Raw genomic sequence first — 25,520 nt, 5'->3', positions numbered from 1 at the left:
GTATTAATAGTCATACCCATATTGGAACAAGAATCTTGGATGATTCATAGTTGCTAGTCAAGATGGTAATGATTCCTTTCCAAAGGAACAAATACAACATAAAGGATAAGAGTTATGTTCATACTAGTGAGTTTGGGTCAACACAACTTGCATCTTCCAATTACTCTTTTAACTTATCAATGTATAAGCCAAAATGGGTAGGGCACCCTTGCTTCATTACAATATTATAGTTAATTTCTTTAGACCAATCCTTAGTGGCCTTAATCTTGGAAATAATGTTCTCATACAACCTTGACACAACAACCCTCAAATGAAGAAGATTCATTATTTCTTCCATCCTCTTCCATAGATTTGTTCTAGGCATAATGTCAAAAGATTTTCTAAAATCGATAAACAACATAAGAACTCAATTTTATTAGTGACACTTCTCTTCAATGATCCATAATTGAATGTTATCTCTTAAACCTAACTTGATATTTATCTCTTTTATCAGTGTTTTCAAATATAAACTAATATTCTTTTCCAAAATATTTCCTACAATTTGAAGTAAACAAAATTAATCATAATAATACTATAATGAGAGATAATATTTTTAAAAATATGTAAAATATATAATTATAGAAAAAGAAGAAAAAAAATAGAATTAAGGAGACTTATAGCTCAGTATGAGGGAGAGGGAGATATTCTCAGCAAAAATGTTGAGGTGCATCATTCAAAACACCTTGCTCCTCCACGCATATACACATTGAGTTACTACTCTATTATTATTATTACATAATAATACTAGGTAATACCATTGTTATAAAAAGTAAATAAAAATTTCAGCTACCTCCTCCCAGGCTCTTCTTGATTTGGGCTACTTGCGCTTCAGTTAAGGCAAATGACTTGGCCAGAATATCTTGGGGAATGGCCGGAGTGGAAGCGAAAGTGGCCAAGGGCAGGTATAGAAACCCTGGATTTTGGCTGCTAAGTGCGTTGATAGCAACTGCAGCCGTGTCTCCAACGTTTTGAGCGAAGTGCAAGGCACCCTCCGGAACCACGAACACATCGCCAGCTTCCAGCGTTTGAGAGAAGAGTTTGTTTGCTCTTGGTTCCACGAAGCCAGCCAAGATTTTGCCTTGCAACACGTAAGATATTTCACTGCCTCTGGGATGGATATGTGGACCTGTTATGCCCCCCACACCTATGTCTATGCGAGCCAAGGTTATTCCCAGCGTGTTGAGGCCCGGCAGGTTCTGCGGATTCACCCCAATGAAGGTTGCGGCCGTGGGTGAGCTTGATGTGTTCCCTGGCTTGCGCAGCACCGACGTCACGAAGTGCTGAGCAGTCACTTTCGCGGGATCCAGGCACGGCAGTCCGTTGGTAAAAACGGATGACTGGGTGTCTGCGACGCAGAAATCCTGCAACGACTCTGGATCTCCCCTCACTCCCTTCATTAGCGCTAAGAGGAAGAGGATGCCCATAGTGGCTCTGCCCACGGAGGAGATGAATGCACCTAAACCCATTGCAAATATCAAACAAGCTCCACTGAAGCTGAAACGGAACGGAGTAGCATATGCTGATCAATTATCAAGTCTGTCTTGTTTTTATAGTTTAATGTGTATCAAATATTTTCTTCTTACGTTTAAGATAATTCGTTCTCATAAGTGGGATGGGATGATCTTCTTATTTTAGTGTCTGGTTATTGGATGATCTTATTTGGGATGATCTTATTTTAGTGTCTGGTTATTGGATGATCTTATTTTAGTTTCTGGTTAAGATGTTACCAATTCATCCTTAGTTAGTTTGGTAAGTTGGATCTTATTTTAGTTTAGTGTGTGGTTAAGATGTTACCAAATAAGTTGGATTTTATTTTAGTTTAGTGTGTGGTTAAGATGTTACCAAATCATTAAAAAATAAGTTAGATTTTATTTTTAAAAAATAGTTCAGATATTATCAATTCAATAATTTTATTAGTTATATATAATTAAAAAATTCTCTATTATATACCAAAATATATATTATAATTTAATAAAACTTAACTATAAAATAATATAAAAAATATTTATATATTCAAAAAAAAAAATATATATATATAGATCCCTTAGCTGTAATGATATTCCTTAAATGTAATAGAATGGTTATTCATTTAAATAAATTTAATTTATTATTTTGAATCTTTTATTATTTTAAACTATATATTATATTATTCTAAATTATATTATTAAAAATTAATAATCAATAATGCAAAATATTTATTTACTAAATATTTTTTTAGATTTTATATATGTTATGTATTTTTTTAACCTAATAATAGCTCTCACAAATATTTTAGTTTTTTTTTTTCCTTTTTTTTTTATTATTTTTTTATCTTTCTATATCACATTATCTTCATGTATCATGTTATTATTAAAATATTTTATTTGTGGCTAATCTCTAAATGTTTTTTTTATTACTAATATTTAAACTTTTTAAATGTATGTGTTAGGGATATAGCCCAAAAACGGAAAAAAGAAAAGAAAAAGATGGCTTTAAAAATCTTCCCTCAACATAATAATTACTTTGATTCATCATTATTTTTTTTAATTAAAATTAATATGTATATGGTCATCATTGTTTAATGAAATATTGTGTTGAAAAATGATAGTGGAAAAATAAATTGAAACAAATCAACTCATAAGTTGGACATACATTTACATAGAGATCTATTTGAGAAAATCCACGGGGAAAGGGATTAAAGAATTTTTTTATTACAATGACAATAAATCTGTTGTATTTGACTCACTTCTTTTTACTCACACCCTTATAAAAATAAATTTCATTACAATATCATGGGCCCAATACCAATAAATTTCATTACAATACCATGGGCCCAATACCATGGTACAATACCATGAGTGAGGGATACCATTGGTGCAAAAAAATTTAACTTTTGATTTGGTCTCGCACCTAACAATCTCCTACTTCAAACCACATAGAAGCTTGAGTGAGCAATTTTGACATTGTTTCTCCCTCCTTGCCTATTGATCCTTTCCCAGGATGTATTTCATCAAGTTTGCATTACTCCAACCAAGGTTCTATAAATCTCCTACTTATCCCTTCAAAATATGTGTTAACATATGATATGGATTATCTTAATGTGTATTTTCTTCAACTACCCATCATCTAACACTTCAAGAATCCAATGATAACAAACATAAATGTGCTTTTTCTTAGAATGTTATGTTGGGTTTTTTGCTAAATATATGTTGCTTCAAGAATCCAATGATATCAAACATCAATGTGATTTTTCTTCTTCGAATGTTCTGTTGAGTTTTTTACTAAATAAATGTTGCTTTGACTATCACAATGCAACATGTTTGTATTGTTTTATTCCCATCTCTCCTAATAATCACTACATCCACAACATCTTAATGTGCTTTTTCTTAGAATGTTATGTTGAGTTTTTTGCTAAATAAATGTTGCTTTGACTATCACAATGCAACATATTTGTATTGTTTTATTCCCATCTCTCCTAATAATCACTACATCCACAACATCTCTTTGCAAGCTTTTGTGGCAACTGTGTATTATGTCTCTGTTGTGGAGAAGGATACTACTTTCTACGGTCTAGACATCCAAGATACTACACTACACCTACAAAAGCATATAAATAGCCAATGGTGGAATTTCTAGTATCCACATCTCCATCCATATTTGCATCTGTATAACCTTCAAGAAAATCATTATTATTATCAAAACATAAAAAATAATTATTAGTACACTTGAGATATCTCAAAATGCACTTTACTTCTTGTCAATGTTGTTTTTATAGATGTGTAAAGAACCTACTCATTACTCCCACTAAATGTGAATTATTTGGATGTGTACATAATATGGAAAACGTAAAGCTACCAATCATTGAAGCATAAGGGATTTTACTCATTTTCTCCTTCTTCTTTTCACCATAAGGGAACAAATTAGCACTAAGTTTGAAGTGTGATGCTAGAGGTATACCATTTGGTTTGGCATCCTTCTTGTTGAGTCTATCTAACACCTTCTCAATATATTTTTCTTAGTGACAAACATAACTTTTTGTTCTTCCTATCATGTATAATCCTCATCCCTAATATTTTTTATGTTGGACCTAAATGTTTCATTGCAATTTGACTACCCAAATTTTTCTTCAACCTATTGATCATGTTCTTGTCATGTCCAACAATTAGCATATGTATAATAGTAGTATAATATACTTATCTTAGTCATACCTCTTGATATAGACACAATGATCAACCTCTAGCCTTTTGATGCCATGCTCCAACATAAATGAATCAAATTTATTGTACCATTGGCAAAGTGCTTGTTTCAACCCATAAAGGCTCTTCTTCAACCCGTAGACAAGGTTTTATTTACCTTTTATCTTAAATCCTTCCAAATGTTTCATATAGATTTCTTCCTTTAATTATCCATAAAGGAAAGTTGTCTTCACATCTAATTCTTCACATTCCAAGTTTAAAGTGGTGGCAAGACCAAGGACAACTCTTATGAATGACATTTTAATAATAAGTGATTTTTTTTGTAAAGTCAATACCTTCTTTTTAGGAAAATCCCTTCACCACCAACCTTGCTTTATACCTTTCCTTCTTCTCCCCACCCTCATGTTTAATCATGTATACCCATTTGTTTTGTAGAGAATCTCTTCCTTTTGGAAACTTTATTAAATCCCAAGTTTTGTTTTACAAAACCAATGGGTGGATACCTTTATGAGGGCTTATGAGACCTAATAGACATGCAAACCAACTGTGGTGGTGTTTTTTCCAGTTGAATCTCTCTTGTAATGGTTACGGTTAGTTTCATCTTATTATTGTCAATCATTAGTTTGGTAATGGTTACGGTTAGTTTCATCTTATTATTGTCAATCATTAGTTTGGTAATGGTTATGGTTAGTTTCATCTTATTATTGTCAATCTTGTAATGGTTACGGTTAGTTTGATCTTATTAGTTTGATAAGTTGGATGATCTTATTTTAGTGTGTGGTTAAGAGGTTAACAATTCATCCTTAGTTTGGTAAATTGGATCTTATTTTTAGTTTGATAATGGTTATGGTTAGTTTCATCTTATTATTGTCAATCTTGTAATGGTTACGGTTAGTTTGATCTTATTAGTTTGATAAGTTGGATGATCTTATTTTAGTGTGTGGTTAAGAGGTTAACAATTCATCCTTAGTTTGGTAAATTGGATCTTATTTTTAGTTTGATAATGGTTATGGTTAGTTTCATCTTATTATTGTCAATCTTGTAATGGTTACGGTTAGTTTGATCTTATTAGTTTGATAAGTTGGATGATCTTATTTTAGTGTGTGGTTAAGAGGTTAACAATTCATCCTTAGTTTGGTAAATTGGATCTTATTTTAGATTAGTGTGTGGTTAATATGTTACCAAATCATTTTTATTTTGGTAAGTTAGATTTTATTTTAAAAAATAGTTAAGATATTACCAATTCATTAATTTTATTAGTTATATATGATTAAAAAATTCTCCACTATATATCAAAATATATATTATAATTTAATAAGACTTAAATATAAAATAATATAAAAATTATTTGTACATTCGATATATATCTATATATATATATATATATATATATATATATATATATATATATATTTCTTAGATGTAATGGAATGGTTATTCTAAATTATATAGTTAAAAATTAATAATCAATAATGCAAAATATTTATTTACTAAATATTGATTTCTTTTAGATTTTATATATGTTATGTATTTTTTTTAACTTAATAATAGTTCTCACAAATATTTTAGTTTTTTTTCTTTTTCTTTTTATTATTTTATTTTATCTTTCTATATCACATTATCTTCATGTATCATGTTATTATTAAAATATTTTATTTGTGGCTAATCTCTAAATGTTTTTTTATTACTAATATTTTTTTAAATGTATGTGTTAGGGATATAGCCCAAAAAAAGAAAAAAGAAAAGAAACAGATGGCTTTAAAAATCTTCCCTCAACATAATAATTATTTTGATTATATATATATATATATATATATATATATATATATATATATATATATATAGATATAGATATAGATATATATCGGACAATTATGATCAACCCTCTCTTAGCCAAGTTATATGGTAGTATTTTGGAAAAGAAGTTAAGCATATGGCTTGAAAGTGAAGGTAAGCGGGCTAAAGGCCAAGCAGGTTTCAGAAGGCATCGCTCAACAACAGACCACCTTGTTACACTTAGGATCATTGTGGAGGAATGTCGTAATGATAAATCCAATTTATTTTGTTTCTTTGTGGACTTTAGAAAGGCTTTCGATACGGTTCCTAGATACAACCTTTGGAATAGATTAGAAGAGCTAAAGGTTCCTCTCGAGTTGAGAGTTGCCGCTATAAGGTTATACGAGAATGTAATTGCCAAGCTAAAGAGCAATGAGGGGTGGTCGAAAGATATTAAGTGTAACATCAGAGTTAAACAAGGTTGCCCCCTCTCCCCTACCCTATTTGGCATTTACATCGATAAGCTCGAAGGCTATTTAGAGGAAGTAGGATGTGAAGGCACGATCTTAGCTGGGATAATCGTCATCCTTCTTCTCTATGCTGAAAATATTGTTCTTTTCGCAAGGTGTCGATCTGATCTTGATAAGCAACTCAGGCTTCTTAAGGATTTCTGCATTACCATGGGTATGACTATTAACACTGACAAAACAAAAGTTATGATTATCAAATCCAAGAAGGACACTTATGCTAATTTCAGTGAAAGAGTTAAACGTGTACTTTATATATTCTTTGGTGAAAGAGTTTTGAGGCTCGGTGAAAGAGTTAAAAATGTACTCTATATATTCTTCGCATATATTCTTCGGTGAAATAGTTATGAGGCTCGGTGAAAGAGTTAAACACGTACTCTATATATACTTCGGTGAAAGAGTTCTGAGGGTCAGTGAAAGATTTAAACACGTACTTTATATTGTCTTTGCATATATTCTTTGGTGAAAGAGTTCTGAGGCTCGGTGAAAGAGTTAAAAACGTACTCTATATATTCTTCGGTCTACGGGCTGCGGTGGGCACAGGCGATCTTCAGTCAGGTTTTCTGATATTAGGTGTAGACATTTCTTATCTTTTTCTTTTTCTAATACATATTTGCTCATATAATTTCAAGTATGAATATTTCACCACAATTACCAAAGATTACCAAGGGCAGACCTAGCACAGTTACTCTACAAGGCCTTTATGAGTATATAGAGTCTTTAGAGAAACATAGAGAAGAAAGAGAAGCCAAGCTAAAAAAAGAGTTAGAAGCCATGCTGGAAAATAAATTTGCATCTCTTGAAGACACGATCCAAGAACAAATAGAAAATAAAATAGAACTATTGGAGAATAAAATGGAGGCAATGGAGATTAGATTGCAGGTTATAGAAAAACAAAACCAAGATACTAACCAACCATCCCAACAAGGAGATGATGATACTTTAGAGAGTCTTAAAATGAAAGACATGATTAAAGAACTAGAAGAAAAATTTAATAGCTACCTCACCCTAAATAATGTGGTAGATAAGTTAGATATCAAACCAACTAAAGATGAAATGAAAAAATTAATAGAATTAGACCACAAACGTAACAAAAGGGCCTTGAACCTTATAATCTTCGGTTTAAAAGAGGAAGTAGATGAGGATACTTTAGCCTTAGCCCAGACAGAATTACATAATAGATTACAAATTGAAACAGTGTGTCTCACAGAAGCAACAAGGTTGGGGAAATTAACTGAGAATAAAGGAAGACTAATTCGCATAAAGGTGAGCTCCACTGATCATAAGTAAGACATACTTAGTAAAACCTCAAGTCTAAAAGGAATGGGAATATTCATAAATGAAGATCTCATTCCAGAAGATCAAGAAGAATTAAGAAAGGAGGTTCAAAAGGTAAAAGAAGCTAGAAAGGAAGGAAAATGGGCAATAATCAGAAATAGAAAATCCTTTATTCGAGATAGAAACCAAAAAGATAGTAATCAATAGCAATTAAACATGCTCCGGATCCTTTCTTGGAACTGTCGGGGCTTCCCATGGAACGAAGGCCCCAAGATAAGTTGGATTTCAAATGATGTTGATATTATTTTGCTTGTTGAAACTTGGGAGCATGAAGAATCTAAGGTCCCCTAACATAGATGGCTTTACGCTATGGTCTACCTGGAAAAGGCGATCCTCCCGTAGAGGCATTGGGGGAATAGCTTGTTACATTAAGAAGACCATCTCCCCCCATGCTAGGATTTATAAAAATGACCCTCACAACCAATATAGTTGGGTAGAGATCTGTGACATTAATAATAAAAATTCCTACATAGCAATATGTTATTTTCCCCCCTTCAATTCTAACTTCTATAAGAAGAAGAAAATAGATAAAACTAACCCTTACAATGGTTTAGAGAATGATATTTCTAGCCTAAGGAATGACGGTAATATCCTTTTAATAGGTCACTTTAATGCTCAAACTTCAAACAACCAAGCTATTATTCTAAGCAATCATTCCAACCCTAATCCTCTTTGGTTAGACGAAGACCCTACTCTGGCTAGTGGGTACAAAAGGAGCTTTGAAGACCTTGGGGAAAATTTGTTTGGGTTGGAGCTAGTCAAGATCTGTAGTGCTCAAGATCTCATAATTTACAACGGTCTAAAGAAGTGGCCCAATTCCAGCAAGATGACCTGCATCCATGGACTCGGTAGCAGCGTGGTAGACTATGTTATTTCCCATCTCCCATTATACAATGAAATAATAAATTTTGACATCTTGAACGACCATGAACTTGACTCTGATCATATCCCTTTACTTATAACTCTTAATTTTGTCATGCATAGAGTTCCCACAGAAAATAATACTTACAACCAAAAGAACTTAATATTTGATCGAAATAAAAATGATCTCTTTCTAAATGAATTAAAAACTAATTGTCTTCCTTTATCTAGTATAGACAACATAGAAGACCTATATCATAATTTTACTACAACCCTCTCATATTCTATTAACACGTTCTTAATTGAAGTTTCAAATAATAAAAGAAATAGCAAAACCAATCCATGGTATGACAAAGATTTTAAAAGTGTGAAGAGAGCAATTAAGGAAGTTGTTGATGAATCTCTTAAAATGGACAAGATAAAAATATACAAAGCCATAACTAAAAGGAAAAAGAGGCAGTACATTCGTCAAAGACAGGAGAATCTCTTACACCTCTCTAAGGTAGCTCCTAAGAAATTTTGGAGGCAGATTCTGACTAGGAAGACTAAAGATAATAATAAAATTGCTCTTCATGATTGGAATTCCTATCTTAAAAAGCTTTATGAATCTCCAAATGTCATGGATAATTTGGAAACCCTGCTCACAACGAAAGAAGTTTTCTCTTTAGAAGACATTAAGTTTGGGGTTAATCACCTCGCTAATGGGAAAGTTAAGGGCATTGAAGGTTACAATGCAGAAATCTTAAAAATTGGAGGTCTTGTCCTCATCCGCCACATCCACAAGATTTTCAATCAAGTTGTCAAGCAAGGGTTCCCTAAACCTTGGACTGAGAGCCTCATTATCCCTATTTTTAAAATAGAGGATACAAATAACCCCTCTAATTATCGGACAACTATGATCAGCCCTCTCTTAGCCAAGTTATATGGTAGTATTTTGGAAAAGAAGTTAAGCATATGGCTTGAAAGTGAAGGTAAGCAGGCTAAAGGCCAAACAGGTTTCAGAAGGCATCACTTAACAATAGACCACCTCGTTACGCTTAGGATCATTGCGGAGGAATGTCGTAATGATAAATCCAATTTATTTTGTTGCTTTGTGGACTTTAGAAAGGATTTTGATTTAGTTCCTAGATACAACCTTTGGAATAGATTAGAAGAGCTAAAGGTTCCTCTCGAGTTGAGAGTTGCCGCTATAAGGTTATACGAGAATGTAATTGTTTAGATAATCTTCGGCAAAATCACATAACCAATCTTTTGTCGACGCGTTTCGAACCAACCAGTGTGGTTCATCGTCAGGACAAGTTGAAGAACCAATCCGGTTTAGCTGATTAAATAGAGTGTGCAGAGATTCCAACGGCTATATTCCAACGGCTAATTTGACCTAATGCTCTTGGTCAAATCAGTAATTCAATTATTAACATTTCTATAAATAGCTAACACAGGTAAATATGTTAATTATATATAAGATCATTTAATAATACAATATCCATATTTATTATTTAAATATAATGGTCATAAGTTTGTTAAATAATCTATAATTATTATTATTCTAGTAATATTACTTAAGGATAAATAAATGTTACTCTTAATTGCCAAGCTAAAGAGAAATGAGGGGTGGTCGAAAGATATTAAGTGTAACATTGGAGTTAAACAAGGTTGCCCCCTCTCCCCTACTCTATTTGGCATTTACATCAATAAGCTCGAAGGCTATTTAGAGGAAGCAGGATGTGAGGGCACGATCTTAGCTGGGATAGTCGTCATCCTTCTTCTCTATGCTGACAATATTGTTCTTTTTGCAAGGTGCCCATCTGATCTTGATAGGCAACTCAAGCTTCTTAAGGATTTCTGCACTACCATGGGTATGACTGTTAACACTAACAAAACAAAAGTTATGATTATCAAATACAAGAAGGACACTTACGCTAATTTTATGTATGACAATAATAACTTGGAGGAAGTGTATTCTTACAAGTACCTAGGAATTGATATTCATCACAAGCTCAACTGGAACCATAGCATTGAGAAAAGGATTAATGGTGGGTGGAAAGCTTATTTTGGTCTTGAAAATAATTGTAAAACAACAAACCTCATAATGTGGGATAAAAAGAAGTTCCTCTTTGAAACTTTAGTCACTCCTGTTATCTTATATGGCTGTGAGGTTTGGGGTTGCAGCATCTCCAGAGAATCATGGAGAAAGATTGAGCAAATCTAGAAGCGTTTTATAACTTATAACCTGAAAATTAAAAGTAATACACCCTATCCTATTCTCCTTATAGAAGCAGGTATTTCCCCTATTGAGAGCCTAGCTATGATTAGGTTTCTGTTGTACAAGCACAAAATCAATAACATAGACGATCATAGACTTCCTAAGCTAGCTTTAAATTCTAGCCAAAACCACCTAAGGCTCAATCGGGGGTGACATAAAGACACAAGGGCCTGATTAAACTATTGGGAGATCAACAAGAATGATGCATTGCAAAACATAAATAACATTAAATATATTGTTACTTCTAAGTTCAAAGAAAAGATGTGGTGTGAGAAAGATTTAGCAGCTAAAATAAAATTAAGTTATTATAAGAAGGTCATCAACCCCACCCTAGAAGATCAAAAGTACCTCTCTATTTTAACTAGCTCAAAGAAGAAAATTAATATAGCAAAGATTAGAATGAATTCTCATGAGCTCCATAGTGAAATAGGTCATTGGGCAGTTCCTAAAACTCCATGGATGGAAAGGATCTGCCATATATGTGAGAATAGGAACATCGAGGATGAAAACCACTTCGTCTTAGAGTGCCCCGCCTACAACCACATTGGATCTCAGTTTCACAATATTTATTACAATACTGACCTTCCTAGCCTTTTACAATGCCAAAATTATAGTGAGCTCGGGAGGCTTCTCTCCAATCTTTTTGAGCATAGGAATAAAATCTTATATCAAAATAAATAATTTGTTTCTTTAGGTCCAATAGACCAATGTTTGGTCTTGGCGGACATTAACCATCATCATCATCGTCATTATATATATATATATATATATATATATATATATATATATATATATATATATATATATATATATATATATATATATATATTAATTAATGATAATCATCATTGATTTTTTTATTAAAAATAATAGTACGTCTATTCTTTATATATATTATTATTATTATTATTACTACATGTGTGCTTTATATGTATATGGTCATCATTATTTAATGAAATATTGTGTTAAAAAATGATATTAGAAAAATAAATTGAAACAAATCAACTCATAAGTTGGACATACATTTACATAGAAATCTATTTGAGAAAATCCACCAGGAAAGGGATTAAAGATTTTTTTTATTACAATGACAACAAATCTACTGTATTTGATTCACTTCTTTTTACTCACACCCCTATAAAATTAAATTTCATTACAATATCATGGGCCCAATAACAATAAATTTCATTACAATACCATGGGTCCAATACCAATAAATTTCATTACAATACCATGGGCCCAATACCATGGTACAATACCATGAGTTAGGGATACCATTGGTGCGAAAATTTAACTTTTGATTACCAATTTTACTTTTGATTTGGTCTTGCACCTAACAATCTCCCACTTCAGACCACATCGAAGCTTGAGTGAACAATTTTGACATTGTTTCTCCCTCCTAGCTATTGATCCTTTCCCAGGATGTCTTTCATCAATTTTGCATTACTCCAACCAAGGTTCTATAAAGCTCCTATTTATCCCTTCAAAATCTGTGTTAACATATCATATGGATTATCTTAATGTGTATTTTCTCCAACTACCCATCATCTAACACTTCAAGAATCGATGATATCAAACATAAATGTGCTATTTCTTAGAATGTTATGTTGGATTTTTTGCTAAATATATGTTGCTTCAAGAATCCAATGATATTGGACATCATTGTGTTTTTTCCTAGAATTTTATGTTGATTTTTTTGCTAAATAAATGTTGCTTTGATTATCACAATGCAACATATTTGTATTGTTTTATTCCCATCTCTCCTAATAATCACTACATCCACAACATCTCCATGCAAGCTTTTGTGGCAACTGCGTATTATGTCTCTGTTGTGGAGAGGGATACTACTTTCTACAGTCTAGACACCAAAGATACTACACTACACCTACAAAAGCATATAAATAGACAATGGTGGAATTTCTAGTATCCACATCTCCATCCATATTTGCATCTTTATAACCTTCAAGAACAACATTATTATTATCAAAAATAAAAAATAATTATTAGTACGCTTGAGATATCTCAAAATGCACTTTACCGCTTGTCAATTTATTCCATTATGTAGGCCTGCTATCAATGGAAGCATTATATTCCAGGGAAGGAAATAGTCATCCACAAAGACCATCGACCTCTACAGTTCATATAGACATAAGGGAAGTTGTAGAACAATTTCCATTAGAAATGGTTCACCTATCTGCAACTATTCCATTTGAACATTAACTATAAGAAGGGAAATACCAATAATGTTGATGACTTTCTCAGCTGACCACTAGTCATGGCACTGATCACTGTGCTCGAATCTTGTGGGCACGAGACATCGAGGTGGCCACATATTTACAAGAGTAATCGAGGATTTGGCAGCATATACCAGACACTCCTGGAAAGGAAACAAGTTCCAAATTTTCACCTTCAGGATGCACTGTTATGCCACCTGGGACACATTTGTGTTCCTTTAAGTGAGGATTCTAAGATGATTTTGGAGGCGCACTACAATCAGGTTGTTGGAAATTTCGGAGTAGAGAAAACAATGGCAGTATTGCATAAGTATTTTTATTGGATGAAACTTTGTTAGGATGTTGGGAAGTAAATTAGATCCTGCACCACCTGCGCCATTGCCAAACCAACCATCAAGAAGAAAGGAATACATACTCCTCTACCTACTCCTAGTCAGCCTTGGGAATTTGTCTCCATGGATTACATGTTGGGCATTCCTTCTACTAAGGACATCAACGATTGCGTTTTTTTGGTTGTCGGCAGATTCTCTAAGATGGCCATCATGGCAGCCTACAAGAAGAGTATCATAGCAAAGGCCACGACTTATCTCTTCTTTGAGCAAGTTTGGGTACACTTTAGGATCCCACACTCCATTGTCTTAGATCGGGACAACATATTCTTCAGTGCATTTTGGTCAAGTTTCTGGTCGATGTTGGAAACAAAAATTACAAAGTCCACAAATTTCCATCCCCAAACAGATGGCCAAACAGAGGTTGTCAACATGATGATCGTACACATTCTATGCATGTATAACTCGAAGCATCCATGCACGTGGGATGAAAGTCTCCCCTATGTCCAACACAGCTAAAACAAAGCTCTACACAACTCAACAAGCCACAACCTCTTTCAGAAAGGGACGGGATTTCATCCATTATGCCCCATTGATGTGGCCATACCATTTGAAGCCACTCAAGTAGATTCGGCTCACATTTAGTCTGAAGCTAAATGGGCTAACATCTTCATTGAGCGCATTCAACACATCTGCCAGTAGTTCCATGATATATTATATAGAGCCAATGCTAAGTACAAGCAGCGTCATGATCAATATCGAGTGTTGCATGTAGGAATTTACAAGGTAATTTCCTCAGATAGAATACCAAAGGACACCACTCACAAACAGATCATAGATCAATACACCAGTATTCTTGACGTGGTTAAAACCCTCAAAGAGGGAAACAGTCCATGGCCTGAGCCAACGCGGCCACTTCAGGCAATTTATTAATAAAAGAAATAAAATTTACATAAGCTTCTCTCATAAACGATCACCTTACAAATGACCCTCCATGCTCTTTAAATAGATATCATGGACCAATCAAGTGTTAAGCCACGGATCAAGTGTTGGTAATACCAAGGAGAGAATGAATCGTCGGATCACTTCATGTCTAGAACATATCATGACTGTCGGATTGTAAGTTACAAAAGTACATAGTAAAGAAACACACTTTACCTAACTCTATACTAGACCAAGTTATACTTAACTATTTCCTATGTGTCAGAATATCCTAACATCCGCCCTTAAGAACAACTTGGGATAGGATTGAAGGATGTACAAATATGATACAATAGGAGAAGGAAGGAGGCATTAGAGCCTATCCCCCCTTGGTGACAACTTCCTAAACTCCAACCATAAATCAAAGTTTAGTAAACTTCGCCTCTATGAGAGCCTTTATAAAGATATTTGCAACTTGATCATCGGTTAAAAAATATTGCACTTCAAGAACATTGTCATGAATGAGCTTTCTGATGAAGTGCATGTATAGTTCAATGTGTTTGCTGCACTGACGTTGGACTCGATCTTGGCATAGTTAAATGGCACTTTGATTATCACACCAAAATGTAGTCAAATGCTGCTGCTAAAAGCCAAACTCTGACAGGATCTGACGAAGCCACAGGGCTTCCTTACTAGCTTCTACGCGCCACGATACTCTACTTCTACTGAAGAAAGAGAAATGGCACTTTGTTTCTTGCAAGCCCATGTAATAGGTCCAAAACCAAGAGTGAAGACATAACCTGTAGCAGACTTCCGATCATCAGGGTCACCAACCCAATCAGAATCAATGAAACCAACCAATAGAGGAGATGCTTCTACATTGTAATGAATCCCAAACTAAACTGTACCTCGAACATAACAAAGTATTCTTTTAGCTACTTTCTAATGAATTTCATGTGGGTTTTGCATAAACCGAGAAATAAGGACAACAACAAAGGAAAGGTTAGGACGATTATGGGTCAAATACAAAAGTTTTCCTACAAGTTGACGGTATAAGGTTTCATCAACTTCATGGGAAGTAAAAGTGACTAAAAGTTTGGCTCCAAACTGAAAGGGACAAGGGGCTGGCTTACAGTCTTCCATGTGAAAGTGGCGTAGAAGATCACAAGCATACCTGGACTGGGAAAGGGGAATACCTTCCTTGGATTGCAAGACTTGAAGACAAAGAAAATAATGCAAGTGTCCTAAGTCTGTCATTTCAAACTGATTTTTAAGTTTGGACTTCACATGGTTTATAAGGTTGGGATCACTACCAGTAAGGATAAGATCGTCAACATAGAGAACAAGAATGGTAAGAGACTTACCCACTTTCTTGGTGTAGATAGTATTGTCAAAATGACACTTGGAAAAGTTAGTATCTAAAAGAAAGCTATCCATTTTGGCATACCAAGCCTGAGGGGCTTGCTTAAGACCATAAATGGATTTCTTAAGCTGGCATACAAGGTTGGAGTCTGTTTGTATAAAGCCAGGAGGTTATTCCATATAGATTTCTTCATGCAAGTCCCCATGCAAGAAGGTGGATTTAACTTCCATCTGATGGACATCCCATTTCAAAGAGGCAACAAGGGAAAGAACAAGGCAGATAGAGTTAATTTTGACAACGGGGGAGAAGGTTTCAGTATAGTCAATGCCTTAAAATTGTAAGAAACCCCTAGCAACAAGAAGAGCTTTATGTTTATCAAATTTTCCATCTGGTCCAAACTTGGTTCTATAAACCCATTTGCATCTAACAAGTCTTCCTCCCTTTGGAAGAGGAACAAGGTCCCATGTATCATTTGCCAATAATTAATTATATTCTTCATTCATAGTTGTGTCCCAATCTGGATGGCCTGAAGCTTCTAAAAAGGCGTGAGGATCACAATTTTCTAAAGCTTGAGCCAATAAAGAAGAGGTTGTATCGAACTAAGAACGTGTACGTCGCTAATCTGTAGGATCACTTGCAAGATTTCTTGCTGCATCCCAAGTAGCCCAGACCCATTTTGGAAGCTGAGGAGCTGAAGGAGGATCCTGGGAAGGTGGTGAAGGATTGTCATCCTCACTGTCATCATCTGAAGAAGAAATATTTTCAGAAGTAGAAGGGATAGAGAGAGGTGGCACATCCGCTGAACTAGGCTTGTAGGCCGATATATTTTCAGCAAACTTTACATCTCTTCTAATGATAACATTTTTGGACTTAAGTGGAATAAGTCTATATCCTTTGACGTCTTCAGAATATCCAAAAAAATACATTTTTCACTCTTAGTTTCTAAAGCTTTATGTTTCTCATCTGGAATATGGGCCCATGCTTCACTTCCAAAAACATGAAAGTGACTTACATTTGGTTTAATTGAACTCCATGCTTCTTCTGGAGTGATATTCTTTAAAACCTTAGTAGGAGTGCAATTTACTATGTAATTTGCACAGTTAATTTCTTCTGCCCAAAAATTAAGACTAAATCCTTTAGATTGAATCATACAATTAGTCATTTTCTTTAAGATGCGATTCTTCCTTTCAGCTACACCATTTTGTTGTGGAGTATATGGAATAGTATGTTGCATTTGAATTCCATGCTCAGTACAAAATTTGATGAATTTGTTGTTAACATATTCTCTGCCATTATCAGATCTTAGCTTAATAATTTGATGTCCAGATTATTTCTCAACAAAGGCCTTTAAGGTCGAGGACATGTTAAATACCTCACTCTTGAGTTTTAAGAAGTATACCCAAGTGCGCCTGGAGAAATCATCAATGAAAGTTAAGAAATACTTGTAGCTAGAGAATGAAACAATTGGAAGTGGACCACATAAATCACTATGCACAAGATGTAAAGGGGTTGAGGTGTACCAAGAGGCACGTTTTTCAAAACTATCCCAATGACATTTTCTGAGTACACATCCGAAACAAACACCATCCCTACAAGTTACCATAGGAAGACCTATCACCATATTTTCTTTACATAGATTTTGAAGGGAGCGATAGTTTAAGTGACCAAATCGCTCATGAAAAAGTTTGCTCACTTCATCATTATGATCAACAAATACCGAGGGAATATTTGATGACCCAAATTTTTTAAACTTATACAACCTTATAGAATCATAAGCAATGCCAGTACCTAAAATCTATCTAGGATCTCTTAGGTCCTTAATTACAACATCGTGAGCTGAAAATTCAACAATTTTACCTTCACCTAAATGAGTTATCTAACATACAGATATAAGATTGTAGGATAGGTTGGAACACATAAGACATCATTAAATTGACCATTGTCTAGATGAGCAGTTCCAATCCCTACAACACTAAGAGATCTATCATCACCAACATATATATTTTTGGTGTTACAATCATCTAAAGAAGAAAACATGGATTTGTTTTTGGCCATGTGATAAGAAGCTCCAGAATCAATGAGCCACTCATGAGAATGAGAAGAAGAAGATACATTTAGTTCATAACCAGACCAAGATGCTTGAAAACCACATGCAGAAAGTGTTATTCCTAAAGATGAAGTTTAAGCTTGATGTTCATCCTTCAAGAATTCATCACAATTCTGCAGCTGGAACTTCTGAACCTTAAAAAATGTTTCCCTTGACCTTATGATTTCAGTAGCATGAGAAAAGGTGTCAGGAGATTTTTCAAGCTCAAAATTCCCACCTTCATGCCAACTCCTGTGAAATCGAGAGCGAAATTTTTGGTGATCTGTGCATGAAAACCATGCAGCTTTTGACAGAATCGATGACACCCAATGCTAGCAAATGATTGTATGAAATTGGGGTCTTCCTCAAGAATCTTCATGTATGTGGGCTCATAACGTACCACAACCCCTCCTTTGTACTGTTTTCTAGTGGCCATGCTATTGGGGAGTACTGGGGACAATCTTCTCATGTTTAATGCAAAACATATTACAATAGTTTTTAAATACGTTGGAGCAATACACTCCACCATTATCTATACTCAAACACTTGAGTAATTTTTTTGGTATGTCTTTCAACAACATAAAATTTTGAAATATATCAAACACTTTACTTTCACTTTTCATAAGGTAGGCCTAAACCTTCCTAGATGAATCATCTATAGATGTGACAAAATATGAGGTTTCTACTAAATACTTAATTGGACCAAACACATCAGAGTGTATTAATTCTAAGTTATAATTTGTTTTCCTTTCATGGCCACCTCTCATAAAAGAAACTTTTTGTTTCCTACCATGAATACAATGCTCACAAAGATCAAGTTCATAGGATTTCAAACATGTTGTGATGATTTTAGAATTTAGACTTGTGCAATTAGTTTTGTGTGTAGAATTGGTTTTGGGATCCAACACATAACTATCGGTTGCATCAACGTTTCAAACCATCATATATGGTTAATCATGTTGTGATGAGGCTAAAGGAATAGGTGGCCCCATGGAGTTACTCCATTTGTGGTCATCATGACACATCTCAGTTCTCTCAAATTCATATGTTTGTAATATATTTTTCTTACAAGTAGATCGGATATAAACTTGGTGGTATAGTGGAAACCGAAATATTTGATCTAGGGCCTATCATAGATCACTCCAATGAGTTATTGATCCACCATGGTTAAAATAAAAAAAATCATAGGATTTCAAACCAGGAATTAGATTTTTACAACAAAAACTTTTAGGCCATTTTCACTATTATTTCCCTCATTATATACAAGGTTCCTGTATTGAATCCTTTAGCCATGAGCAATGACCCTTTATTAATTTTCTAGCCACTTTTCCCAAAGGTTATGGAGAAACCTCCATCATCAAATTGTCCCATAGAGAACAAACTCATAAGAAAGATGGAGACTCGGTGATAGAGCATCTAAACGCATTTAATATTGTGGTAAGTTAGTTATTATCTGTTGATATTAAAATTTCAGATGAAGATAAGTGCATCAGCTTGTTTTGTTCTCTACCAGATTCATGGGATAATCTGGTTATTGCAATAGATAGCAATGCAATTGCCTTGCAGTTTGATGAAATAGTCTCATCCTTGCTGATGAAGGAGATGAAATGAAAAAATATGGAGAGCCAGAATGGTGATGCATTATCTGTATGAGGATGGTCCTAGAACAGAAACAAAAATAAGTCATCGAGTGGGAGATCTAAATCTCCATGAAAACTTGTAAAGGTGGGCTGGAAATGCGGAAATGAAGGGCACGACAAAAGGGACTGTAAATCTAAAGCTCTTGACAAATGAAAGGGATCTAGAAAAATACATGGCAGTAACTCATGAAAGCAAGGAAGCACTCTGATTGCAAAGATTGTGTTCAAGTATGGGGTTAGTAAAAGGAGCTATAAGAATAGACTGTGATAGCCAAAGTGAAATTTTATTGGCAAAGAACCCTGCTTACCATTCAAAGACAAAGAAAATTGATGTTTAGTATCACTCTGTGAGGGATATGACAGAAGACAAAAAGGTGTTGCTGGTAAAGGTGGACACTTTGAAGAATACTACAGATGCATTGACAAAATCTGTGAGCTTTGAGAATTTCTCTTGGTGTAGAGAAACAATGGGAGTTGTAGGGCTGGATAGATGACTAAGCTCTCTTGTGGCCCCCTGTGGAAAGAAAACAACAAGTGGGAGAATGTTGGGTTGTGTTATATTATTTCCATGACTAGCTCCCCTAGTTAACCGGGGGGTTAGAGGGGGGGTGAAGCCCTCCCTTCTTTGTGTTGATTTTACAACAAGGGGGTGGAAAGCCTCCCTATACAGGGGGTTTGAGGGGGGTGGTTAGCTCCCATCTACGGGGTCCGGGGCAGCACGCCGAGGAATTTTTTTTGGACCCTATATGATCCAAATTGAATCCTAGAACACTCTCTAAGTTTTCATGAACTCTTTAAAAATCATGTCAAGGATTAAAAGTCTTACAAAGATCAAGCTTATCAGAGATATCCTCATAAGAGTTGCAATTTTTGATCAGCATGGAGCAACGAGGACCATCGGTCAACTGCACAGACTGTCGGCCCATGGTAACGCTTGCTATTGCAAATTAGCAAAGGTAGAGGCCATTTCGAGAAATGGGGTAACTTTTTGATATGCGAATAGCAACAAGTCACTAATCGCATATCACAGGGAAAACCCCTCAAAGAAGGAAAGGCCGTAAGCACCCAGACCCGAAATGTTATAAAATGCAATGGATATCGTTCCGATTCCATGAAAGCGGGATTCCACAAAACCGACAGAATATTGGAGGGGCTATGAGCGGTAAGTGGTTTCAACTGAGTTCCACCCAATGCCATACAACGAGTGCCATGCATATGGAAAAAGAGAGAGAAAATTGTTCACATCGGATGGGTAAACATCATGCTACTTAGCCGCCTAATATGAACGATGACTGTAGGATCTGGGGCCCCCAGATCAACAGTGGAGACGTGTTCCGATGGATGACCGGATTTGACGGGGTCAACAAGAAGATTTGTATAGGATTTGAGGTCCAATATGGATGATGCGTTGGCAGAAGGTCATTTTTCACGGGCATTCTTGGAGTTAATGGAATAAACGGCCATGTCCAAGAGAACTAACACTCATTCGTTACAAAATAGATGGCCACCTCCTTGTGAGGCGTTATACAGTGACTGATGATGTAGGATAGAGGGATTCAAATGGATAGAGGCAGGGAAACTGGAAAGCCGGGAAGCATAAACAAATAATCAAGAAGCAGACTAGCTTTAAAGCTACAAACTAACAGAGAGTAGGCAAGTAGTAAGCAAGCGGAGAGTATTGAGTAGAGAGAAGAATCTGAGCTGACCTGCAGAAGCAAAGGCAGCATTGAGCCAGAGTTAAGACAGAGCCAGAGAAAGTCAGAGAGTCTGTGTACTCCAGAGAAAGCTTGAGAGGTTCAAGAGAACTCCTATGCATATGTCTGTCATGTATTGAGTCTCAGATTGGATTCGTTCCATTATGAACAATAGAGGTCAAGATTCAGTAAGGAGAGTTTGTGTACTCCAGAGACTTGGGGGATCCAAGTATAGTCTTTCTGATTTGTATCTATTGAGTGAGACTGAAATTGAGCTTATTGTTGTAAAAACTCTACTTGAAAACATAATAGAGAGGCCACCACTAAAGACTGGACCAGGAGACGTAGCCCAGGAGTATTGGGTGAACTCATTATTAAACTTGTTGTGTTTATATGTGTTGCCTGTTATGTTTTATTTAACTGCTTCATTTCCTTTGTATTTCGCAATCTTATTGATTTGTTACACAAAATAACATAGGCACATCCATGCACATGAGTCTGTAATACCTTATTGTTTGTCTTAGATCAATTATAGATCAAGTGGTATCAAATCTTTAGGTTGCTAAGGCTAGACAAATTTGTGTTGGACTATTAGTGAATGATAACTAGATCAAAGCTTAAACTAGGAGGAGGAGAATTGGCTGAATTTAACCCAGAAATTGGTAGAGTCTATACTAGGGGGAAAATGTCAAAATAAATTCCTTTGGAATCAGACCTTCATTTCATGGACAGTTTCTTGACTATGAGAACCATGGTAGAGTAAATGTATAGAAAATTTAAGAAGGGTAGAGATGAAGATTCATCAAACTCCAAACAAGATAAAGGAGTAGAAGAATCTATCCTCAATGACCATTCTAAAGGCAAAGGCAAAGAAGAAAATCTTCCCACACCTCCTAATAGCCCTAAAAATAAAAAATAATACATCTTTGATTAAATTAGATGTTAAATTTGATTTGCCGATATATGATGAAGAGTTGAATGCAGAGAAGTTGGATAATTGGATTAGACAGATTGATGTGTATTGCAGGGTGCAGAGCATTGATTTAGACAGAAGTAAGATTCAGCTGGCTAGCCTGCACCTTGGAGGAATTGCCTTGGTATGATGGGAAGGCAGGACACAAGCTGACATGAAGAAGCATGGTAAAATCCTTTCTGTCTAGAGTGGATTTGTTTCTACAATTAAAAAACAATTCTATCCACTAGCTTATATGCAGAAAGCTATGATGAGTTGGCAAACTCTTCGCCAATTGAAAGGGAAAAGTGTACAAAGTTACACCCAATAATTTAGAAAAAGAGTTTTGATTCTAGGCATTTCTTTAGACTCATCTGAAACTCTGTTGAAGTATATAGGTGGTCTACATAGTTATTTGAGACATACCATTCTCATGTTTGATCCTACTAGCATAGATGAGGTATTTGTTCAGGCTACACATCTCGAGGCTAGGGGCAAGAATGTGAACCTAGAAGCTGGGGGATCATCAAAACCCACTGCAAGCAAGAACAAGGAAAAGTGAAAGCAGAAATGGAAAGAGAGGAAGGCAAATGTTGTACAAAAGACAAAACCTTCATGCACTCATTGCAAGAAGGATGGGCATGATGATGAACACTATTGGATTCTGCATCCAGAGCTAAAACCCAAGAAGAACGATGGAAAAAAGAAGAAGACTGCTACAGCTATTTAGAAGGATTTGGGGTCAGACTTAGGGGATGAAACAAAAATCGCAGCCGCAGGTATAAATGGTAAAAATTCTAAAGCATCTACTAGTAATTTTGCACAAACTATTGATAGTGAAGAAAATGAGAGAAGAAGACATGAGCTTTTTCATATTATTGTTATTTCCAAGCATCAGAAGATTGATACTTTATTTGATAGTGGTTCACAAGTAAACTTAATTTCTGAAGAAATTGTAAAGAAACTTGGATTACTAACCACACCTCACAAAAAGCCATATCCATTGGGTTGGATATGTGATAAAACAAAGCTACAAGTGACTAGACAATGTAAACTTAGGTTTGCCATTGGTTCATCATTTGTAGATGAGGTTGAGTTAGATGTAATTCCTTTGGATACGTGGAATTGTTTTGGGAAGTCCTTACTTGTATGATAGAAAAGCAAATTTCTATAGAGCTGAAAATAAGCATCAACTCATTAAAGATGGAATTGAATATATTGTAAGAGCTCATAAACTCAAGAATAATTATACTCTCATAAAATCAGGGAAGATGGAAATAATTGTAAATTCATGCAAACAATTTTTACTGATGGTTGTAAAGGAAAAGAAACCTGATAAAATCAATGTATTTGGAGGCTGTGATGCTAAACAACAAGCTGATTTAGAAAAAAGTTGTTTCAGAATATGATATGCTATTTCAAGAACCTAAAAGTCTGCCACCCAAAAAGGAAATAGTACATGATATTAATTTGCAACAAGATGCTCCATTGCCTAAGTTCGGAATGTACATGTTATCCGCTTTAGAGAATGCAGAAATAAAGAATCAAGTACAAGAACTGCTCGAGAAAGGGTTCATAAGACCTAGCACATCACCATGTTGGTCTCCAATTATCTTGGTGAGAAAGAAATATGGATCATGGAGAATGTGCATTGATTACCGAGAACTGAATAAGATAACAATCAAAAACCTTTATCCCCTTCCTCGCATAGATGATATATTAGATCAGTTGAAAGAAGTTGTTTACTTTTCCAAGTTGGACTTGCATAGTGGCTACCATCAGGTTAGAGTTGTAGAGAAAGATGCATGGAAGACTGCTTTCAAAACAAAGCATGGATTGTATGAGTGGTTAGTTATGCCTTTTGTCTTAAATAATGCTCCTGATACTTTCATGAGAGTAATGAATGATGTACTCAAGCCTTTTATTGATGATTTTGTCATTATATATCTAGATGACATTCTTATATTTAGTAAAACATGGGAAGAACATTTGAAGCATGTAAAGCAGACTCTAGATGTTTTGAAAAGAGAAAATCTCTATGTTAATCTATCAAAATGTGTATTTTAATACCTTGTAAAAAATAGATTACAACTGAACAAATAGAAAAGTTGTTCTTTCAGCATGTACGGGTTCATTTTGGATTACCCACTTCCATTGTATCTGATCGAGATTCTTGATTTTTTGGGAAATTTTGGTCGAGTCTGTGGGAATTAATGGACACCAGACTAAAGAAGAGCACAAAATTTCATCGACAAACAGATGGCCAAACAGAGGTGGTCAATAGGACAATGATCCAATTGCTCAGAGGATGTTGCAGCAAGCATCCCCAGATTTTGGATGAACATTTGTGTTATGTGCAACATGCTTACAACCGGGCTAAACATTCTTCTACACAGAGATCTCCTTTTGAGGCCTGTTTTGGTTTCATACCAAGGTCTCCCTTGGATTTTGTCTTTGGTAAAGACATAGCGGTTGATGGACATAGTGATGTGGACAAGGCAACCAAGTTCATTGAATAGATCCAAGAGATTCACCAGGCAATACAAGAACAGTTGGAAAAGAGCCAAGCCAAGTATAAGGCAAGGCATGATAAGAATCGGACTAAGCATAGTTTCCAAGTTGGTGATCAAGTCTGGCTGTATATCAGCAAAGACAGAATGCAAGGTGAAGGTAAGAAGTTGAAGCCAATAAGGTATGTACCTTTTAGGATACTTGAGAAAATTGTTGAGAATGCTTTTTTCCTTGATTTGCCGGCTTACATGCACATTTATTCAGTAGTTAATGTAGAAAGTTTGAGACTGTTTGAACCTTCATTGATTGAAGATCTCGAAGAGCAGAGTCAATTGCCTTCGAATGATGATCTGTTGCTTGAATATCTCAACGAGTTGCAGGAAGATATAGTTCTGGACAAGAAGGTGAGAACTACGCACAGAGAGGATGTTGAGTACCTTAGAATTGGACTTAAGTGTTCAAAACCAAGCAGTGAAAGATGGATAGAAATTGGGCAAGCGAGGAATCTATATCCTCACTTGATTGATGCTTAAAAACCACTTTTTGGTGGTCCAAAAGATTTTTTAGTGGGAAGTTCGTGATCCAAATTGGATCCTAGAATACTCTCTAAGTTTTCATGAACTCTTTGAAACTCATGTCAAGGATTAAAAGTCTTACAAAGATCAAGCTTATTGGAGATATCCTCGTAAAAGTTGCAATTTGTGATCAGCGCAGAGCAACGAGGACTGTCAGTTAAGCGCGTAGACCATTAGCCCATGGTAACACGCTCTATCACAAATTAGCAAAGGTAGAGGCCATTTCGAGAAACACG

The 25,520-nt window shown here is 35.1% G+C and overlaps 1 pseudogene; it reads right to left on the bottom strand.

Moving 5' to 3' along the window:
* Window positions 1–821: 821 nt before the first annotated feature.
* LOC149185953 (putative germin-like protein 2-1 pseudogene) overlaps window positions 822–25,520 on the bottom strand; it is a 95,977-nt pseudogene continuing 71,278 nt past the window's right edge.

This window comes from Pinus tabuliformis, chromosome 3_1, assembly GCF_031772625.1.
Source record: "Pinus tabuliformis cultivar Carrire ecotype Pingquan chromosome 3_1, CPIR1, whole genome shotgun sequence".
Lineage (NCBI taxonomy): Eukaryota > Viridiplantae > Streptophyta > Pinopsida > Pinales > Pinaceae > Pinus > Pinus tabuliformis.
The sequence above is the reverse complement of the archived record's forward strand: the minus strand, read 5'-3'. Positions and strand labels throughout refer to the sequence as shown.